The sequence below is a fragment of the Dermacentor andersoni genome, chromosome 3, assembly GCF_023375885.2.
Source record: "Dermacentor andersoni chromosome 3, qqDerAnde1_hic_scaffold, whole genome shotgun sequence".
Taxonomy (NCBI): domain Eukaryota; kingdom Metazoa; phylum Arthropoda; class Arachnida; order Ixodida; family Ixodidae; genus Dermacentor; species Dermacentor andersoni.
In genome coordinates, this window is record NC_092816.1 from 95,829,063 (window position 1) to 95,846,767 (window position 17,705).

Sequence of the window (17,705 nt, forward strand, 5' to 3'; positions counted from 1 at the left end):
TGCCCGCGCATGCAAGCCACAGCTTAATAGTATGCGCAAGATTGTTGTTGTTGTTGCATGTGCGTGTGCGAGCGTGCGTGTGTGTGTGTGCGTGTGTGTGTGTGCGTGTGTGTGTGTGCGTGTGTGTGTGTGCGTGCGTGCGTGCGTGTGTGTGCGTGCGTGTGCGTGTGCGTGCGTGTGCGTGCGTGCGTGTGTGCGTGTGTGCGTGCGTGTGTGCGTGTGTGTGTGTGTGTGTGTGTGTGTGTGTGTGTGTGTGTGTGTGTGTGTGTGTGTGTGTGTGTGTGTGTGTGTTCATTCCGCGGCGCATGCTGGAACGCCCACTTCAAGCTTACATGGTTACCCAACAGTCATTGCGCAAAAGCTTTAGGCGGGCAGTAGACATAGCGACCCTTATTACGCCCAGCGCTCTCACGCGACCTCTCTCCCGACCTCGCGTTCAGTGTTATTGCATGCGACGTCGGTCCACAAGTCACCGAGGTTACGGGAGGCGTCTGCACGAATCGGTTCGTGAGCTGCTCAGAGCGTCGGCGTATACTTGCAAGGCCTTTATAACCCGGTTCGTAATTTGTTTATGCCAGCGAAGCGTTATGAAACCCCGCACCGCCTGGGTATTGTAGCAAATCTGCCACCTTCCGTATTTGGGTTTAAAAGGAGAAGGTCGATCACGAAGCGCTTACGAAAGAGTGGCAATAAATATGGGACCCGAACCTTAAGTTCCCGTGCATATCGGTAAATTATAACAGGGTCAAGGGCATAGTGCCTTACGAGAGAGGCCGGCGCCTGAAGCCCCTTTCGAAAGCTACGTTTGCAAGCGTAGAGTGGCGGTTATCGCTGCGCGCCTGAACATGCCTCTGAGAAGCGAGCGTGGCGCAACTATAGTTGTCTGTGCTCTGTCTCCGTAGTACCATTCAGCACTGTCGAATCTGCGGACGCCTCGACCAATCAGGAAGGCGAACACGTCTAAAGGTAACTTGTCCGCACTTTGTCGTCCCGCGTTTTGTTGCCCGCGCAAACGTCCGCGCTCGCGGTTCGTTCAGATTTCGCCCTACTGCACGCGAGTCCGAGTATAAGCTGGTGTCTGGCAAGGCGCCGAGAAAAACAGCGTGGTTGTTGCCCAGGAATCAATCACGGTGTCCGCAATTCTGTTCATGAAGGGCGAGATTGGCCCAAGCTTGATATTGCAATAAGGTTATCAGGCAATACATTTCAATACGAAAATTAATTGAGGCAATACGGAGCATCGAGCTCCGTATTTGGGTGGCTTCACCACCCAAAAAGCCTTGCCTATAAACACGGTTAATAAATATCCAAGGAAATTTTATTGCGTTGAGGGCAAGATAGTATAGGTGTGGTTTTATGGCGCCGCGTGTAATGTAAATTTCTCACATTCTCCCACATCTAAAAAATTGAAAAATTCTGATTAAAAAGTGACATATCGTAGCTTATATTTGTTTAAATTGTGAGCATTAAAAAAAGCTCTACGGGAAAAAAATTGAGATGTTGTAATATTGTATGACGCGTTAAGATTTTGCATATCTTCAAAGAGATACCTTGTCAATTTAGGTCGCTTTCTTATAGATTCATACAAACATCTAGAATGCAATGTCAAAGTGACGTGAATCGAGGTTAGCTTCACTTGCGCAGATATCGAATGAACAATTTTTCTTTTTCGTAGCTGCAGCTTGAAACATCGAAGCGCATTCCAGTGGATTCTCATCTAATATTCTTAAAAACGATGTTTAATGTTATTTTTAAGTCTGCTCGGGAGCTTGCAGTGCCGGTCTTTCTCCTGCGAATTCATAAACGGACCGTTTCTCCATCTACGTTCAATTACATCATTGACGCGCAATAACGTCACTGACGTACGATAACGCCGCACCAGCAAAATTTACTCGAGTTTGCAGCATCGCGGCCACGAGTAACTTGGTACTTCCATTATTTATTACCTCGCGTATGTCCCTGTTGATGTCATTTGCCATTCAAGAAAAAAAAAAGCTTTTTGCTGACGTTTAGCGAAATTATACGGACTATTTAGTAGAATCTAGCGGAATTTCAACGTTGCATTTGTGGAATTATCCTTTAAAAGGAAGTGACAATACTATTGGCGTGAACGATCACGAAGGTTGTGTAGTAAAGTGTCAGCAAAAATGACGACTGTTATAAAAATTTCATTCTTGCGTTTTACGTGCCAATACCAATCTCTGGTTATGAGGCAACCCGTACAGTGGGGCGCTCCAGATCAATTTTTACCACCCGAGGTTCTTGAAGGCATGCACCAAATGCACAACGGTACACAGGAAGCTTACATTTGGTGAGAATGGGACGAGTGTTAGAAGTGATGTATGGCAGAAGTTTAGTGTCGGTGGGTCAATTACCAGCTTTAGAGATAATTACTAAATACTCGTGTTGATCCTGTTTTTAGGCTTCCACGCAGTACGCATGTTTTCCCAATGTCAAAAGTTGTTGCTTAGTTCATATTTGGTTGAAATAGGAGACAGCTGTTATGGATTATTTACAGGCAAGATTTTAAAGGGCCCCTCAATAGGTCTGGCCATTTTGAGCTGACAAGCGGATAACATACAATGCGCGCCAGCGATCGCGTCTGCAAAGTCTCACATCGCTGAAGATCTGAAACTACAAACCGAACGCCGTTTTTCCTTCTCCTCACGGCCACTGCACTCCAAGCCGGAGGATGACGTACTCGTGTGCCTGCGCCTACCTACTGGTGTCCGCAGTGTGACGTCGCTCGTAGTGACACGTGACTTCGAGAATTATTCAAGAGAACATCTGCTATCTGTGCGATCTGTTGCTTGAATTGACGAATTGAAGTTTAGAGAAATAATAAAACACATAAACGGAATGTCTATGTGTTTTTTTGTTTTACTTCGCGCCGAAGCAAGAGCGATGTACTTCCGCTTCGTCTGCTTGTTCCCACAGTCGGGCGGTCACGTGCGCAGGTACCGAAACTATACGATTTTCTACCGTGTTCCAGCGCGCGATCATGCTCTGCGATCCGCTTGCTCTGCCTCAGTATTCGTGTAGCACTGAATTATACCGCTAGCCATGTTTCCTTGCGCACATCGCGCAAAATAGTGCGCTGCGCGAACGAGACAACAGCTCGCGCGCGACGCCGTCAGCGGAAGTGCGTAGCGCCGAAAAACAAAACGAAGAGAAAAAGAAATGAAGGCAGGGCCTGTGACGTATGTGTCACGCGATCCTTGAGGTCTGGTATGGGAGAACGCAGGGAAGGAATTTCGCTTGCGGAGGCTAGATGGGGGGAGTGGAGCCCGCCTGCTGAAACCATGGGTTCGCGCGGCACTGAAATGTTCCTATCTCGGCTAGTAATGAGCCGATTTGAAACATTTTTGCGACAGAACGCTCCCAAGAGGACACGTAGCAACTTCCAGCGTATAAGCAAAATTTGTTTAGGGGACCTGGTGAGGGGCCCTTTAGAGTGTGCAGATCAGTGATGATGTTTATAGTAAATTAGTTATTTAAGTGCTTGAAAGCGTTATCCACCCCTTATCCATCGGTTTCCTCATTCATTCAAAGAAAGAAGGCACCAAATGTAAATTCTCAGGGAACGGTCGCCGAGTAGATCGTGTGCTGTTACAAAGTGTAGAATGTTTGGGATCATTGAGGCCTTAGCAGTAAATTGTTATGGTGATTGAGACATTGGTAGTAAAATCACTCCAGAGTGTTGTAAATGTATTTAAAAAACATGTAGAATGTTTCCCCGTTGTTCTGGGAAAACGAAGTGTGGCGGCATCTCCAAATTAGTTGTAATTATAAGGACCGCGTTATGGTTATTTTCACATGCGCGCGAAGTTTAAGGCGTGTGGGTTAACCATGTTTCTTGCAGTAAATTACTTAATTGCACCGTTCAATATATAACGCATGGTACATGCGCATGTTTTCATGCTCTACAATGCAACATCCAGTTTAACTTCGGATGAAATGAGGGCCATGCTGTTGGTCATTTGCGAGAAGAGTTTTTGTATGTGTGTGTGTGTGTTTGTGTGTTTTTATTAAGTGCATTTGAATATTATCAGTACAAATTCTCGAAAGAAACTGCCTTGCTTGAAACTTGCCTGTAAGCCTGTGAGTCAGAGGTGCACGATGGAAAAGAGTGAAGCTTCCGTTTTTTTGTTTTTTTCCTTCAGTGTCGTACATTTGCCAGAAAAGAAAGGGTAAAAAAGATAACCAGACATTAGCCTGAATTAATAAACTCGTACATTAAAAGGGGCTTTATGAGACCATTAAGGCAGCTGAAGTATGAAATATATTATCCGAAGAAGGTCGTTCGACGAAATACATGCAGGCCAGCGTACTTTGTTCATAACATAGGAACGTAACGTAGGCACAGCTATTACAAGAGAGGCTCACAGCGACACACATCACAGGAGAGTCGGCTCGTCAGACGCGTCTATTTTGTATATAGCTCAATGCGCATGTGTGTTTTCTTCCAATAAGTATGTTTCGCCAATGCGCCCAGCAAGAAGTACTCCTCCTAAATGCAAGCAGCACTGATGCAATCCCGGCACACAAGCACAACGTCATAACAGCGAGATAAGTCCCTGCATTTTGCCTCAGGATATCGATTTCCTAAAGGAACTTTTTAAAAACATAGCCAGCGTAAAAAAAAAAAAGAAAGGTTCCTAAAGCAGTATTTCTTTTTCAAACTTAGCCAGCGCAAGTAAAAGAAAATAAAGGTCCCTTCTGTAACAGCGCTATGTGAACTCCGGAAAGAAGGCCGCCTAAGAGCTGGGCGACCATCGGATCTGGAATCCGAGTGAAAAAAAATTGTTTTGCTTCATCCCACGTTCACTACGCCGCCATCCATATATCCGAATGTTTACAAGTGGGACTGTTGGCACACCTCGCGCCCACCTACGTGCACACGCGGGTGCTTCTCAACTGCCTCGAGATACCGGCGCTATTGACACTTACGGGACCATGTAGCTTCCGCTCTCGAAACTTCTTCGCGGCCGTCGCCTATCTCGCCTCCGGCACTGACGATGGGCACTCCAAAGGCGATCCGAGCTACGAAGCATCTTTTTCTCTCTCGCCGCCCACGGAAACCCATTTCTCCCCCCCCCCTTCTTTTTCCCCGTCTATCTCACTTCTTTTCTCTCTATATTTATCGATGACACTTTTCCACGGCGCAGCCAAGCGCTCCTGTATGCCATCGACTCACATAAATCCTCTCGTGCATCGACATCGTGATGGGCCACGCGTTTTGCGGCATTCTCGAATGGGCTCAGCGAAAAGCTGTTGCCTGGTTTGGCGTTTATCGCTCTCTCTCTCTCTCTCTTCTCATCTCCGTGTTCCCCGGCTTTGACGGTTCGAAATTGGGTCGGCTTTGATGTCCTACAGAAAGATACTCCCGCTTTACGCCATATTCCGCCGGGTTTTTTTCGTCGTCCTTGTTTGTTTGTTTTCATTTTGCCCTGGAGTTCTTCTTGTAGGCGCTTCGTATGGGCACCTCCTCTTTTTGTGTTGCTGGACAGGTTCGGAGCCGGTGCCGTATTCCCGCGGCAAGAAAGCGCGGACTTTTAAATCTTTAGCTATGATTTCTTTTCCTGAACGTCGAATTCTTCCGGCACTTTTTTCCTTTTTCATTCTTCCCTTCATGCTATCCTCGTACGCGTGGTAAATTGTTCTCGCGTTTCTGGATCGCGTATGTACCTCGGCAGCCGCTTTCCGGCACCTGGTTCAGTATTCGCAATGTGCTCTTACGGCAGAATTGTTTCTATATAAGATCAAATTCCAGCCAATCCTGATTTTGAACACACCGTAAAATCTAGAGGAATGCCCCAGGCCGGAATACCTACCCAACCCTGTTTGTGGCGCGATTTTATAGTTTTTTCAAAAAGACCGATAGATAGTGGATAACCCACCCCTGACAATACCATCCCCGGCATTCATAATCCTCAAGGAGCTGAGCGGCCGAATCCCTCCGAAGGTGTTGTTCTCCATCAGCGTTCCAGGCGTGATTTTTTTTTTTTATTGCAATACCATTCATACAAACGATTTTTTTTTATTTTTGCAATTTACAAATTGAGAAAATATTTAGCTCGCTCGCTCACTATTACCATTCTTGTTTTTTTCTTCGGTATTCTCTCTCTTTTTTTTTGTTTTGTTTCTGTTCCGTGTTTTGGCGGGTACTATGCTGCCGGCATACAAGTTAGGCCTAGCAGCATACATGGCCCGATATTGTCCCTTCTGTGCTCGAGCGCTCGCCTTTGTATCTTACCGGCTCCAAGATTTCTTACACTGTGGATCAGAAGACGCAGAGCTTCATGAGCTGCTTACTTCGGCGGTCCCCCCTCCCGCTGCCCTACCACTCACGTCGAACACCGTGCGTGAGGAGGTCGTCGACCTTTTGTTTGTTTCAAAGTGACAATGTCTGTTCATTCGACGGTTTTGACGACGAATGTGTTCGGTGCTCATAAACGCGTATTCATTATTTGGCTGATGTACATATTTCAACTTCTTTTTTTACTGCACACTAAAAGTTATCGCACCCCATATTTTCACTCGATTTTCTCTCGAGTTTAGGTGGCCTATCTCTCGAGATTTTACGGTATTTTATTGGCAATTAGCCTTCGGCCAATGAAGAAGAGCACTTGCGAACGAAAAACCTTGTGGATTCCGCCCACAATTTCTTGCGCGCTAAAAGCGGCGATGTAGTGTGACGCGACAAATACAGAGTGCCCTCAGTTGCAAAGGTTCAAAGGCTTCTTCCTTTATATCACAGAGGGCCAGTACGCGGCAGCGAGGCAGTGGCGTCGATCGCTTGTTTCTGACCTTATGACGTACACCGCCAATACATGTCACGTTGTCGTCGTCATACTGTCGTCATCGCTATTGTCGTCCCATTGATGTGATGCCGACGTCGTCATAACGCTTTCGGCGTTTCCATCGACGTCATTCCTTCTTCTTTGTTCCATCGTCGTCATATACCCTTATGGCCGTGGCCGACCCTGGCGAGCGAGCGTCGTAGCAAAGCGGGCCGATCCCGGAGATAGTCTATGACGAATATAGCCGGAGCAATGGGAAGCCTCAGAATGACCGCTACAGATTCTAAATGAGTGTGTCTTCCTCAGTACGGTTTGTAGATACGTCGCTTGTATGCTGATCGCGTTAATTTCGGCAGTCAGCGTGAAGTGGGTTCCGCCGGAATTTTTTCAAGTGCTTGTATGTTTGCAATAGGAATCGACTTCGCGTTCTATACTCGCTTGGTGGCAGCAGCCTGCACTTTCCCGACGCTCGCCACTGGAACCAAATTACAACTCTTATTAAAGCGCAGGCTTTGGGCAATTGCAGCAAAACGAAAGTCAAAACAAACTCGCAGGCTCTGAGTCCTTTTTTTCTTCTTTTACTTTTGGTGTGAAATAAAATTTCGTGCTCATCTTGAGTCTCAAACCACGTCAGTGCCAAGTTTCTCAAAAGATTAAAGGACACACAAAGAGAGAAGGGAACAAGGAAATAAAGAGAAAAAGTAGAAACGAAAGTAAAAAAATGAAACCAAGAGAGACAGAGAGAGGGAGCGAGAAAGAAAGAAAGGAAGAAAGAAGGAAAGAAAGAAGCCAATTCCGTCAGCACCGCCTCGATGTTCAAAAGATCGCTGTCGTCCTTCAAGCGATTCGATGCCCTCTGTCTCATCTATACGTGGCGCACGCTAAAAAAAAAAAAAAAAAAAAAAAAAAAAAAAAAAAAACAAATAAAATGTTTTTCACACTAAACGGACGTTGTTTTCAGTACACAATCCGACGCGATATTGTTTCATTTCGGACGCAACGTGAGCTATACTGACCAAGCGAAAGACCGCCAAGAGACGTCTGACGCAATCCAGCTTTAAATTTACCACAACGACGTATTCGCGACGCGTTCTTCGGGGCATATTACGCGTGCCGATTTCTGTTATCATAAACGACTGGCGTATAAGGGCATGACGAATTAATTTTCTTTTTGCGTGTGACGTCAACACCCCGTGTTGCTCGTGAACGCTCGGTGTTCTAATTAAGCAGCTCTTTCGAGGGGCGGTTTCCTCGTAATCGCTTGTTTACTCGGTCACAACTTGAACCGGACGCATATTTTCTGCATGCACACGAATGTCGTTCCAATAAACCGCTTCCGCGAATTCACGCGGGGCTCTTTTCTCTAAGGTCCTCGCCAGTGCCCACGGATGTCTGCTCCGCGTCGTTTTGTAAACAACGTATTCGGCGGTTTCGGTCTGCCGTCTGAGCGGCAGCAACGTCTCCCTAAAGCTGCTGTTTAGCGCTAGATCTTTCGGGTTTCACGGGGTGCGGTGTTTTCCCCAAAAAAGAGGCAGCCAAATGGAGCGTCCACACCCGAAACCCAGACTGGTGTGGCAAACACGCTTTAGCACTCAGCAATAGCGAGCATCACAAGTGTGTATGTGCCCTTTCGATACCCTCGCCCCTTCTCCTTTTTATTTCTCTTTGACTGCTAGATTTCTTTTTGGTCTTCTGAGAAATTGTGTTGCGCGGTTTACCTTACAGTGCGCCGAAATCGATCAAAGTGGCGTTTATCGATAGTTCAAGACGAGCAGGTGGAGAGAGAGAGAGCGAGAGAGAGAGGATAAAACGTAGCTAGGAGAATCGAGACGTCTTGTGTACTTGCAAAAGTGCAATGGGAATGGTTTCCTCGAACGGCGAGAAAAGTCTTTGATGACTCAAGAGAAGATAGCACTTAGGACGTCGAGTTCTCTCATGGGACATTAGAGTGCGTAAAGTTCACGTACCAGCTTTTACGCTGCACGCCGTAACATTTTTAGACCGAGAGAGAACGTCGGTTCGTGGAAAAAGTTGAGAATGCGCGGAGGGTGCGGTTGACTCCGTCGTCCGCCATGTATAAGTGCGGTGTGGCGTTCGCCTGTTCATGTTCTAGAGCGCAGTGTTGTGTCTATAAAGTGGACAGCCGTCTCACATATGGGCATGAGCTGCAGTAGAACGGAAAATTTGGGGAGTTAGTACGGGGATTCACTTTCTTGTGGCATTCCGTGCTCAGAATGAATGAGATCACAAAAGGGAGGAATAAATAAATCAATCAATCAATCAATCAATCAATCAATCAATCAATCGCTTATTTCTCTCTTGAGAAATCTACAACCCGACAGATAATCCAAAAATGATGGACATGCAGTATTTTGATGTGCTACCTGTTCTTCAACAGCAGATAACCCTTGCCAATATACAGGTTTTACAACGGATGTAAAGGTCTGATATCCCTTATCCCTTTTATTTATTACCTCAATATTATTGATGTTTCCTAGTTATTCACGACAGCTGGTGTCCCGATCCGACTAGCTCATTGATCGCATTACGTGAGCACCAAAGTGACCTGCGATGCAAGATATCGAGAACTCACTCACTCACTCACTCACTCACTCACTCACTCACTCACTCACTCACTCACTCTTCGTCCCCTCCAAGCTGTTTCCTTTGTTCTACACAAAAGCTGAAGCTGACAGTGCATCTTTAGGCGCGAGATGGTGACAGGACGCCTCCCTCTGAAGCTGCGCAACGAAAGAGCGCCAACCAGAACGTTCGGACTTCCCGTTTGTCTAGTTCACTTGCATTCTTTGTTAACGTTCACGTCCTTTCATTGCGTTTACACAGCGCGCGCTCGGAGCTTGGTGACAGACAAAAGCGCCCAATTGCACGCAAGATCGCCCTTCAATTGAATTCACCACTGTGCTCCTTCATTTCGTCGACAGCCGGGAATGACTGTGTCCCCTTTTTCCCGTTTGACCAGTCGTTCCAGCGCGCTCTTTCCTGCCCTTAGCGCTTGGCTCATCGCGGCTCAAGGCTGACCGCTGCGCCGCCGCTATCCGCCAGCCGGGCTTTGTCTTTACGCTTGGCCGTAGAATTGATTTGCTTCTTTCCTGCGTCGTCCTCTCTTCCCTGATTGCGCCGAGACTCAGAACTTGGGCTCTCGTATTTCTGTAGATTACTGGATCCGCTGCCCGCGTCAGCCACCGCATCCAGTGGCGACGGGCTTTGTCCCTTCTTCAGCTGCTTCGCGTTAGTTACACTTTGCCCACTGTTTCAGTCTCGTATTTCTCTGCGATCATTGTTTCGGCTCCGAAATAATAGCGCCGGCCTTGTACTTTCATACCTTGTCTCGCTCGGCTCTCCTGGTTTTATCTTTGATGTGGCGCGTCATGGTTCGTCCTCCGCAATCTTCGTCACTTTCTTTTTTTATTTTTTTTGCTCTCTCGGCGCAACTTCGAACTTCTATGGGCTTTGTTGTCGCGACACCAGATAAAAAGCACACTGGCGAAATCCCACATCAAATCACACACTTCTATTTTTTTTTTTTTTGCTTGTACAGATGCTGCAGCCCCGCTTCGGGGGTCCACGCGTCCAGTGAGGACCGTGGACCGTGACCTCGGGCCGCGCAAGAAAGGCCACACGAAATTTGGATTGTTCCGGGATCCTCTTCTATAGCGTCTACTTCTAACGGTACGTGCAAGTAACCACATACCTGAATACCGTCATCGCGGACAATTGGCACTGTCCGTATCGTTTTTTTCGTCAGCAGCAGTGCACAGAAGCAAACAAGTGTTAGTATCATTGTAATATTATTGTGTTAATGTTACTATCATTGCCTGTGTTTAGGGAGGTGGTTATGCCTGTGTACGACGCCGGATACTACTATTAATTTACAGGTGTGCAACAAGTGATACGAAGTTTGAAACAAGGAATACAGTGACGACAGATCTGGTTGACTCGCTGCAATTAGGCGCGAAACTATATATGAGGCAAGAACGACAGGACAGTAAAGAGCACGCTCTTCTTGTCATTTTTTTTCCTCCATGTAGTTTCGTTCCAGCATGTATGAAGCCTACGCTGTAGCTCAATTAGTCAAATGAAACGAACTAACACGAACACTTGTCATTTTATATTTCACGTGAATCAGCGAATTATGTGAAACACTTTGAGTCCGTGATGAATGTCGGCGCCGTCATTTTGATCACTGAGGGCTGGGGACCCGCTTTTCATCGTACTTGCCTTTACTAGAGCGAAGCTATCTATGTCTCACTGATGCGTCCGTGAGCAGCGAAAACATACTGCAGGAAAGCCAACTTACACATCTGCGTAGAACACTACAGTCTACATTCGCGGTTGTGCCGATAAAGAACAATGGAAACAATATCATGCTCTCGACCAATATATATATATATATATATATATATATATATATATATATATATATATATATATATATATACAGCAACGGCTACATGATCTAAAGTAAGGGCTTAACGAAATGTGTCTTCATTCAACTTCAACGGTCGGTCAGCGGTCGCTCAGCATTGCTTGGGTGCGTTGCGTGGTCGTTGGCTTTGGTCTTCGACTTTGATTCTTTGATTCAGTTTGGGGGAAAGCTTCGCGCTCAACCATCTTTCTTTAAGAAAGGGGCTTTGATATTTTTTCACCGTCCTTTTCGTTCTATACTCACATGAATTTGGGTAACCAACGCATAAAATATTTTGACATCCTTAGGAAGCTTCGCACTTGCAAGGAAGACGAAGTGTCTGCGAGCCAGAACGCTATTTGTCTAGCTCAGCTGTCTTTTCCTTATTTCTGCGTACATCTTTGGAGAGCCGGCATGGTTCGTGGTACGGATGCAAGTTGACGTCCCCGTGCCTCTGCCGGCAATGGCGACTTCAGCGGCGGCTGCGTCTAGGAAGCGGACCGGCCTCCAGAGAGACACCGACGGCGATGACACCAGCGTCTACTCGCTCAGCAGTGAGGACTTCTCTGATGAGGCCTTCGAGCTTGTGCGGAGCCGCAAGGCGAAACGAAGACACACCACCAGGACATCCATGTCTTCGAGCACGCCAACGGTAGGACCAACTCAGAATACCGCAGTCAGTACGATTCTATTTGTACCAGAACTCGCTACCGACAACCTGAGGCGACTCAACAGACAGTCCGTATCGGTGCAACTTGAAGCGGTGGCGCCAAATCAGATAGCAGACGTTAGAGTCAACACACGAAAAAACGTGTTAGCTCTCGACGTCACACATGAGACTGCGCTGAGAAATTTGACTACAGTTACAGAACTAGGTGGCGTTAAGCTCCGCTCGTACATCCCCCAGAACAGTGGTTCAACTACTGGTGTCATCTACGACGTGGACGTCTCCATCTCCAGCGCCGACTTGCCGATCCTAGTGAAGCCTGCCGTTGATGGCGTCGCCATAACACATGTGTATCGCCTCGGCACATCCCGCTGTGTGAAAATTATATTCAAGGGCGAGACTCTCCCTTCGCACGTCAAGGTGGGCCACTTTAGACACCCTGTGCGACCATTCATCCCAAGGCCACTACAATGCCGCAATTGTATGAGGCTGGGACACGTGAGTGCCGTGTGCGAGAACACGAGAGTTTGCTCACGCTGCAGTGAGCCCCACGCTGCAGACTCTTGTGCAGCCACGGTTCTCAAATGCACCAATTGCCTTGGGTCCCATGATGCTTCCTCGAAGGACTGCCCCAAAATGAAGAATGAAAAGGCGATCTTGAAGCAGATGGCGAGAGACCATTCGTCTCGTCGGGAAGCTGTTGCGGCCGTTAGAAAGCGACGCTCCCGACGCCGCCGGACTTCAAAGAACGCTGATACCTCTATGAACAGTACGTCCCATCCGACAACACCCCCTCCTCTGCCACCTAGGCCTGGGGCAATTCAACCTAAATCGGACAAGGCCATGGCGGAGAACAATACAACTTGGTCCTCACTACTAAAGCAACAGCCAAAGCCAGAACAACAGCGGAAGTCACAACCGAAGCCACAGCTGATGCCGCAGCCGATGCCACAGTCGGTGGTACGGCCGATGCCACAGCCGGAAGAGATGCCACAGCCGGAGGCGATACCGCAGCCGATGCCACAACCCGAGCCGGAGCCACGTCAAGTGGTACAGCTGCACACGGCTGTAGAGCGAACAGCGCGGGTTCCTGACAAATTGCCCGAAGAAGACCGGCAAGTCGTTATGACGCTCCGGTCTCTGATGAATACCCTTCGAATACTCTTAACTAATCTGCACACTCCGTCAGCACGAAGTGCAATGCAAGTGCTGGATGCTCTCAATTCAGTACTTGCAACTCTTGAGTAAGCATCATGGCTCACCCGCATCATTATACTCGCACTGAAGACAGAACGGCTGGGGTTTAGCTTAAAAATATACTGTCACGTACTGCAACGTACTGCTGACGCCCACCGGATCCTTGGTCTTCACTGGTAACTTCAACGTGCATCACCAGCTATGAACCGCCAAGATTGACGGCAGCCTAACGTATCGACGGAGCACTTGCTTTGACTTGACTGATTTCCAAGCGCTTTGCTGCGTGCACAGACAGCGTTCCCTCTATCCCGCTTTCTTTCTTTCTGTTCCCCCTTTCCCTTCCCCCAGTGTAGGGTAGCAAACCGGACGCTCGTCTGGTTGACCTCCCTGCCTTTCCTCTCTTTGTTATCTCTCTCTCTCTTGACATCCTTAGAGCAAACGACGTATACTGCTGAACAGAGGCGCCCGAGTCAGACACACCCAGAGGAGGATTCGTGTCATCGACCTGCTCAGTTTCCCTTGTTTCTTGTTCTCTCGTTCTTTTTTTTTTCACTGTTATGTGGAAACCAAATCCAATTTCTACGAGGGTTGGTCCTCGTGCAAGCCCGAAAACCCACTTTTGTTTTCCGCGCAGGGTCAGCTTGCGCTTTCGACGGCGACAGATGCGCAGCCAACTTCGATCTCGCATCTCTTCGCGGCTGGTCGGGTCACGGGGCAACCCGTGCGTATAACGGGTCGGCGGGCAGCATGCGTTTTGTTTTCACTTTCTTTCCATCCAGCTACACGAACATGTAGCGCGGTGCTCTCCTCTTCGCCTGACTTCGCGCGACGTCCCGGTAAAATTGCTTTCCAGTGCTTGTTAGAGGCGGCTCTTCCTAGCGTCTGCGCTTGAAGAAGATCTGGGAGCATGCTCATTCGTTTACTACATACCTTCCCTCAGCCCGCTCAACGTTACGTCTCATCGCCCTCGTTCTCGTTCTCCTAGCTTCTTTTTTTTTTTCTTTAGTTTTAGGCAAGCACGTTGCAACGGTTGTTTTCTTATGAGTCGAGCGAAACGAACGCTGTAAGAAGTGAGGAGCTGTCTCTCCTGGGAAGATGTGCTTTCGAAATTCGCCTCCATGCACCTGTAATATGTGCTGCGAAGACTTCTTTCCTTTAAAATGAAGGCAGTGGAGAGACGGGCGGGGGCTCACTGTTCGTGGACCAAATTGAAAATGCTGACGTTTCGGAGAAAGAAAGTTGAAAAGGCTGGCGCTCTGGCAAAGACACACCGGGCGCTCAATCCAAGCGCACGCATAAAACAAAAGTGCAAAGGCCAGCGAAATGGCGTAAATGAGCGCGAAATCTTCTCGCAAGGGCGCGTTTTCTTCTCGTGGTGCTGCTGCAGTCACGACATGCTTCATTCTACCAATCAGCTGGCAGCAGCATGACAAACGTGTTATCGTTAGTTAAAAGTGAAGGAAATCGCGCCGGGATTTGCCCGTCTTTGCCCTTGGCAACCGCAGCTGTGGCTGGCGGTTTCGCGTCGTCGTGTTCAAGGGGGACGTTAGATGTCTACGCCGCGCTCCGCTTTGGCGTGATCGGAGGGCGCGGGGGAGGCAGTGGAAGAGTAACAAAACGAAGGCACTTGCTCAGTTTGCTTTCCCACATCAACGCGGCCTACCGTGAACTTTGTCCTTAAGTTCAAATTAAATTACTGGGGTTTTACGCGCGTAAACTACGATAAGATTATGAGGCACGCCGTACTGGTGATGTGCGGAATAATTTTTTACTAACTGGGTTCTTACACGTGCACCCAATACACAGTACACGGGCGTTTTTTTTTTTTTTTTAACTTCGCCTCCGTTAAAATTCGGCCACCGTGGCGGGGATTTGACTCCGCGCCCTCGGGCTCTCTGTGCGTGTGCGTGTGCGTGCGCGCGTGTGCGTGCATGCGTGCGCGCGTGTGTGTGTGTGTGTGTGTGTGTGTGTGTGTGTGTGTGTGTGTGTGTGTGTGTGCGTGTGCGTGCGCGTGCGTGCGCGCGTGCGCGTGTGTGTGTGTGTGTGCGCGTGTGCGCTTTCGGTTAGGCTAACAACTCTAGCTTCTACAACAATCAGCACCTCTCTCTCTCTCTTGCACGCCATGTGCGTTATACGCGTCCACGGATATAAGCCATTCATCGTGCAAGACGAAGGAGCGCACGCGGCCTCGGAAAAACGCCGAAAGTTGCCGTGTGACTTCCTTCGTCCGTCTGCGTTTTTTCGTCGCGAGACGAGCCCGACCATCTGGCGAGCGCGCCGAAAGCTCCTAACCAGAACTGGAACCAATTCCACCGAGACCGCGTCCGACGGCATACAAACGCCCTATACGTCCCCGTTTTGGGTGCGCAGCCGCAGACTTTTGCCGCGGAGACAAACATTTACCGGGTGCTCCCATTCTTTCGCGAGACGCGTCCCAGCACATTTCCGGTTCTGTCTCGCAGCCTGCACCCGTTTGGGGCAAAACCTGCCTTGTCGGGCGAGAAGCCGATGGACGACGCGCTAACGGGCCCGGCGTGGTCTAGTTTATTTCTCGACGACCCGTTGATTAACGACGACGCTCCGCAGGGACGTGATTTATGGTCGACCGCGAACCCACCCGTGCCCATAGGCGGAGCACGCAATGCGCTTTGCAGCGCACTGTCGCGCCTGCAAAGCGGGTAAGTGGGCAGTGCAGTCAGGGCCGAGGCAACAAAGGGAATCGCAGGTTTCTCGCTCCATATTTGTTTGTGTGTTGCTTTCTTTCTTTTTCTTTCTTTCTTTCTTTCTTTGTTCTACCGCATCGTGTCAGGCTTTTCTCGCCACACACACAAATAAAAAAGCGTTTGTAAGGGAAACAGTACCCGAAGATAAGCAACATTAGAAAGGAGACGCGGTAACTAGCGCAGGTTTACTTTTTTTTTCACTTGCGTGCAGAGTGGTTTTTAGAAGATCAAAAGAGATGACAGTGCCCTTGTAGGTTCAGCACCGAACGCTTTGAAAGGGAACACGGATGGCGGCGGCGAATGTAACGCGACACTGAGACGCAGATTATCTGTCTTTCGCTGTGGCGCCAGTTGTCAGGAGGACGTGTTTCTTTGCTGATGCTACTTATAAAAATGAATGAGTCACTCGATCAACTTTGCTTTTACGTAAGCAAAAGAAACAGTGTGTATCATGTCTTTTTACACAACTGAACCCCAGAGCTCACGGACGAGTTGGCAGAGAGGCTCATATATTATCAACGCTTCTTTATTCGTTTATCTGTAGTGGAACACGATGTGTACACGGAGACAAGGCGGCGCACACTTCAGTGTCATTTTTCTAAGGACTGACGGGACCGCTATCACAGGGGTATAAGCGGTACGCGTCATCGCGCTTTTCTGGTGTGTTGTCTCAAGTATTGTCAAATATGTGAACTGCTTACAAGTCTTCATTCATTCTTTGCCTCAGGTGGGAATACCATGTTCATCTTTTTCGTCAGGTTATTTTTTATTCTTGTTTCTTTCTAACATTTTCCTTTCTTTCCATGACGTCTGTCTATTCGGGCTTTCATCTCCGGCATCTCCTTCCTCACGCAGAGTGTCATGTAGGCGGCTAAACACGCCCCGGCAAGGTTCTCTGCTTTCTAACAAGCCTTCTCTCTCTCTTTCTCTCTCTCTCTTTATTTCTATCTTATGATGCGTATCCCGATAACATTTCCTCGGTCGAAACAATTACCAGAAAAAGAAAAGACAATTGGAGGACCCTTAAGCTTCGCCTGTGGAAGGCGATAGCATTCAAGGATCCCCGAGTGCTTCTCACGCTTCCCGGCCACTGTAGCTTATGTAACCGTCATGTTTACCGGGAGACGCTGGCGGTGAACGCCATGCACGAAGGGGGGGGCGAGCTTTGTGGTTATTTTTCTTTGATGGCGTGCAAGGAATCGAGGCGGCCGCGCCGCTCCTACGAAGACGGACCTTAAACGGCAGCTGGAAAACGCTATCGCGTTAAAAGGGGTTTGTGTTTCAGTTACCGCGTAACAGAATTATGTTTTCTCGCATATTCGAATTACAGTCCGACGCTATAATGTCCGTATGTTGTGTGTAAGTCGTACTTTACGGTTTTTTCTGATGCCTCCTATTTCGAGAAATTCAGTTTGTTCATTAACTTCCTTGCGCCACGCGGAGGGCCTTCGTGGTTGGGTATGCGTGATTCGGGACGATTATTCCTGAAACGACGGTCGGCGCCCGATTTTCTGCGACACGGGGCTCGTAACGCTATCGCCATAGAGAAAGAAATTTCAACAAGAGCGGACACTCCCATAGAGCCCAGCGGCCGAATTGACTAGCACACCAAGCGGATGGTATTAACTTCTTCCGGTTTTGGGCACGCGCGTTTTGCACACCAGTTGGTACACGCCGCGCCGGCGTCGCTGTTCGGCGCGGCGATTAATTTTTTTTTTTTTTTTTTGCTTCTGCTGAACCCCGCGTAACCTTGACGTGGAATCGTTTCATTATTTAGTAAAAATGATTGCGAACGACCTTTACAAGACTCCGCCTAATCCGTCAGGTGCAATTTCATGAAGAAAACGCAAGACGTCTTCTGAAATGAAATGTTTATTTTGCTCTATATA

At 48.3% G+C, this 17,705-nt stretch overlaps 1 protein-coding gene across 2 annotated transcripts in view; it reads left to right on the forward strand.

The window, feature by feature from the left end:
* LOC126542015 (protein ABHD15-like) overlaps nt 1–17,705 on the forward strand; it is a 248,740-nt gene that overhangs the window by 155,685 nt on the left and 75,350 nt on the right. Inside the window, exon 2 of one of the 2 annotated variants that reach the window (XM_055076428.1) lies at nt 10,363–10,493. The exons of the other annotated variant lie outside the window; for it this stretch is intronic. The gene's annotated coding sequence lies outside the window, so the exon portion shown is untranslated. The remainder of the gene's footprint in view (nt 1–10,362; nt 10,494–17,705) is intronic. 2 annotated transcript variants of the gene reach the window in all.